The 5,480-nt window shown below is 32.5% G+C and overlaps 1 non-coding gene across 1 annotated transcript; it reads right to left on the bottom strand.

Annotated features, from left to right (window-relative positions):
• Positions 1-3,341: 3,341 nt before the first annotated feature.
• LOC139886876 (small nucleolar RNA R71) lies at positions 3,342-3,448 on the bottom strand. Its single transcript, XR_011772737.1, has one exon. It is a non-coding gene; the product is annotated as a small nucleolar RNA R71 (small nucleolar RNA).
• Positions 3,449-5,480: the final 2,032 nt, after the last annotated feature.

Below are 5,480 nucleotides of genomic sequence, written 5' to 3'. Positions count from 1 at the left end.
ATATGCCCCTTTTATAAAGTCTGGTAATCTAAGAATTAGGGAACAGACACCCTAATTGACGCGAATCCTAAAGATAGATCTATTGGGCCTAACAAACCCCATCCAAATTACCGGATGCTTTAGTACTTCGAAATTTATATCATATTCGAAGGGGGTCCCGGAATGATGGGGATATTCTTATATATGCATCTTGTAAATGTCGGTTACCAGGTGTTTACTATATGAATGATTTTTATCTCTATGTATGGGATGTATATTGAAATATGAAATCTTGTGGTCTATTGTTACGATTTGATAAATATAGGTTAAACCTATAACTCACCAACATTTTTGTTGACGTTTAAAGCATGTTTATTCTCAGGTGAATATTAAGAGCTTCCGCTGTTGCATACTAAAATAAGGACAAGATTTGGAGTCCATGTTTGTATGATATTATGTAAAAACTGCATTCAAGAAACATATGTCGATGTAATATATTTCTATTGTAAACCATTATGTAATGGTCGTGTGTAAACAGTATAGTTTAGATTATCATTATTTGATAATCTACGTAATGCTTTTGAAACCTTTATTGATAAAATAAAGGTTATGGTTGTTTTAAAAATGAATGCAGTCTTTGAAAAACGTCTCATATAGAGGTCAAAACCTCGCAACGAAATCAATTAATATGGAACGTTTATAATCAATATGAACGGGACATTTCAGTTCGAATCCCTAATTAGTTGGAATATTTGACTTCGGGAATAAGGTTAATTTGACGAGCATTTTATAATTATGACCGATGGACTATTATGGACAAAAATCAGATAGGTATCAAATAAATCAGGACAAAGGACAATCAACCCAGAGTAATAAATTAAAATCAAAACGTCAAACATCATGATTACGGAAGTTTAAATAAGCATAATACTTTTATTTCATATTTCATCGTACATTTATTTACTGTCATTTTAATTACTGCAATTTACTTTATCGCAATTTAAATTCTGTCATTTATATTATCGTCATTTATCTTTACGCTTTATATAAAATCGATAAACCGGTCATTAAATGGTAAAAACCCCCTTTTATAATAATACTAATAATACTCTATTACTAATATATATATATATATATATATATATATATATATATATATATATATATATATATATATATATATAAATATAATTGTTTAAAAATATAGTACGTAATCGCTAGCTCCCTGTGGAACGAACCGGACTTACTAAAAACTACACTACTCTACGATTAGGTACACTACCTATAAGTGTTGTAGCAAGGTTTAGGTATATCCCAATCTATATAAATAAATAAACAAAACTTGTGTAATTTTGTCATATTTCGTAGTAAACAATAATAGTATTTCGTACTACCCCTCGTACACATCAAGTTTTTGGCGCCGCTGCCGGGGACTCGGTGAAAAATGCTATATTTATTAAAACTATACTTTTGTAAAAATATTTTATTTCTTATTTCGTAAAAATATTTTGTTTATGTGTTAAAAAATATAAAAAAATATTTATATATATATATATTTTTAAGAACTTTATTTACAAAATTAATAAGTACTTTTATTTTTAAGATTTTAAAATATAAGTTTATTATATTTTATATAAATATTCTATAAATATTTTGTAATAAAAAAAATTATATAATAATTAAGACTAAAAATTTGGCCGAACCCGTCGAAGCCCAAAACCATTTTTGGAATCCAGGCCCATGCGATCGCATGAGCCGTATGCTTTATCTCCATGTGGTCGCATGGTTGTGTCTGACAGGAAACCTACTACGTATTTAATGCTGAATTAGGGTTTAATTTTTATTATTATAATTTAATCTAATTAGGGTTAGGTTTATATATTATTATTATTAATTAGTTTTAATTATTTTAGTTATTTTAATTAGTTTTTAAGTTTTAATTAAATTTGTATTAATTAATAATAATATAAAAATAATATTTTTATATATAATTTTTTTATCATTTTTCTTTTATATCTTTTTATTAATTGTATCTTTTTATTCGTTTATTTCGTAATTTGTATATTTATCATTCGTAATTAGTTTAAACTTAGTTTTTGCCGTAGTTATTTTATATTCCAAGATTTTTAGGCTTTGCCGTAAAATCCCTTAAGTGCTTTTTCTTTAGATTAAGATTTAGGTGCTTTAGAATTTTGCGATGCAGTCTTTAGATTTTAGTGCCTAATTAAGTAATTGCCGTTTTTCGTTTAGAATTTCTTTTAAGCTTTAATACTTTTAGTCACAACTTTTTAGATTTAGTTTTTAGACTTTTAAGTTTCGACGTTTTTCTTTCTTATTTTTATTTTTTGACGTTTTTCGACGCACTCTTTTTCTTTCTCATTTCTACACTCTAGTTTTTAGGAAATAGAATTTTCTTTATTTTCTTTAAACTTCGACGGAAAAATTATTTTAAGCGGTTAAATTGATAGACATCCAAAATTTTCTGGTTCGTAGTAATAGTTGGATTTGTTAGTGGCGAGTTGTGGGCTTCTGATTTAAAGTGTCCTAGCTACCTGCTGCATCTATTGGCTATTCGAAACGTGGGCAAAATCAGAAAAGTCTATTAATTTGATAACTTATATAATTTTTTTTATTTTTATACCTAATAGGATATTCAATGAATGCACTGAGCAAAACGTTCACCACCTTTCATACGTTCACCACATGTAACTCGATCAAGACATCTAGCCAATATTGTCACCGTTGATTTTTCTTTAGAATCGCCATCAAGTCGAACAAGTACTCCAATTCAAATTTCCGATAATCCATTTTTTGAACCCGACCTCACAATTAAGAACCCGGAGGATATTCAAGGACAATTCAGAGATCCTGAACCACTAATATTTCCTCCGGAACCACAAATCATTCAACCAGAGATTGTCGAGGAAGAAACCATTAAATCAGAATCCTCTAGTGATTCGTATTCAACAAATTCAATTATGGAAGTAACGGAACCTCTAAGTATGGAAGATCGAATGAGAGCCACAGGCAGTGGCCAAGGTCACGCCATTATTAAGCCAGACATTAATGCGCCAAATTATGAAATCAAAGGACAATTCCTACACATGGTAACTAATCAATGCCAATATAGTGGTACGCCAAAAGAAGATCCAAACGAACATCTTCGAACCTTTAGTAGGATCTGTATTCTATTCAAAATCAGAGAAGTTGAGGATGAACAGATCTATCTCAAATTATTTCCCTGGACTTTAAAGGGAGAAGCCAAAGATAGATTAGAATCGTTACCTGAAGGGGCGATTGATACATGGGATGTTTTAGTTGAGAAATTTCTTAAAAGATTCGTTCCGGCATCTAAAGCTGTGAGACTTCAAGGAGAAATAGTTACGTTCACACAAAAGCCAAATGAAACATTATATGAGGCGTGGACAAGATTCGAAAAATTGTTGAGAGGATGTCCTCAACACGGTTTAGATACTTATCAAATAGTACAAATATTCTACCAAGGATGCGACGTTGCTACACGAAAAGACATTGACACAGCAGTTGGTGGTTCCATTATGAAGAAAACCACAACTGAAGCTTACAAAATTATTGATAACACAGCCTCCCACTCACATGAGTGGCATCAGGAAAAAGATATCTTTCGTTCATTTAAAGCAGCTAGAGCCGATTCTAGCCATGACTTTGATTCCGTTTCCGCAAAAATAGATGCTTTTGAGAGACGAATGGAAAAGATGACTAAAGATATTCACGCAATACGAATCAGTTGTGAGCAATGCGGTGGACCACACTTAACGAAAGATTGTCACATTGAGCAAACGATGGAACAACGTGAGAATGTTTCCTACATGAATCAAAGGTCGGGAAATAATTATCAAAATAATTATCAACCGCCAAGGCCAAACTTCAATCGAAATCAAAACATTCTTTACAATCCAAATGGACCCAACAACAACTCGTACAACCAACAAGGTCCAAATAACCAACCAACTCTAAACAACACTTTCAATCAACAAAGACCTGGCTTGTATAAACCACCACAATAAACAGAAGAGAAAAAGCCAAATCTGGAAGAAATGATGGCAAAGCTAATGGAATCTCAAACACAATTTATTACATCTCAAACCCAAACAAATGAGAGGTTTGATCAGTCATTAAGAACTCAACAAGCTTTCATTTTGAATCTAGAAAAACATGTAGGTACTCTTGCTAGCATGATGAGTGAGAGGGAACAAGGAAAGCTACTGAGTAATACTGAAGTAAATCCTCGGAATGAGAATGTTAATATGGTTTCAATGAATTCTGAAAAACCAGCACCAAAAGATGGGAAGGTTTTAGATGTGAGTAACAATGAAGAAGTTACAACACCACCACCACCCGTGTATGTAAAGCCAGTGGTGGCACCATACAAACCACCCATCACGTTTCCAAGAAAAGGAGTTGAGTATGAGAAAATGATAGGTAATAAAATTTGTGATACCTTAGGAAAAAAGAAGAAGAATAAGAAAGTGCAACAAACAACAACCGTAAAAATAAATCCGAAGAAGACAGGTCTACCAAAACCTCCACCCAGGTTAGGTGATCTGGGTGAATTTATTGTTCCTTGTCTACTTAGTGATTGTGTCATGTATGATGCACTAGCAAATTTAGGTGCGAGTGTGAGTGTTATGTCTCTTTCATTATATAAGAGATTAGGAGTACGTGAGTTAAGTCCAACATAGATGAGTGTTCGACTCTTTGATCAAACCATTAGGCACCCAGTTGGAATTGCTGACAACCTACCCATTCAAGTAGGTAATTTAACCTTTCTAGTCGAATTTATTGTCATTGACATAGAAGATGACCCAAACATTCCTCTAATTTTAGGTCGACCATTTTTAGCATCCACCAGAGCGTTATTTGATGTAAGAGAGGGTAGAATGACACTTAGTGATGGTGACAAATCGGTCACCTTTGTGATTCGAAAGAATAAATCTCCACCAACCAAAACCGTTGAACCAACAAAAATGATTGGTAAGAACCATGTTGTTTTACCAACTCCAACGGTAGTGCTTAACAATAATAAAATCCCTAAGTGTGGGGAAGATGAAGTAACACCTAATGATGACCGGATAACAAAGAACCCTGTTGTTGATACGAAATTAAATGACCCCGTTATTAACAGTTCAATGAAGAAACTTATTAAACGGATTCGCGATGCTAGAACCAAGGGGAACTTTAAGTTATATAACCAGTTAGTATCAAATATTTTGCCTAAAGAAAAGGCGAAACTAGTTGAATTTGTGGATGTTACACAGGAATTCGACCAATGGCTTAAAGTAAAAGTCACAGATATGCAAGTTGATTATGGTCCAAAAGAAATTGACGATGAAGTTAATCACAATTTTGACACCACAACTACCTAAGTGTGGGGAGATTCAAATGTTCTAAAAAGAAAAAGCTGTCTAGAGTTAGTTGTTCTGTTCTCGTGTAGTTCCGAGAATAGAATCCGATTGGTCTTT

The sequence above is a fragment of the Rutidosis leptorrhynchoides genome, chromosome 1, assembly GCF_046630445.1.
Source record: "Rutidosis leptorrhynchoides isolate AG116_Rl617_1_P2 chromosome 1, CSIRO_AGI_Rlap_v1, whole genome shotgun sequence".
In the NCBI taxonomy this organism is placed as follows: Eukaryota; Viridiplantae; Streptophyta; class Magnoliopsida; order Asterales; family Asteraceae; genus Rutidosis; species Rutidosis leptorrhynchoides.
This window is presented reverse-complemented; position numbering and strand designations above follow the sequence as displayed.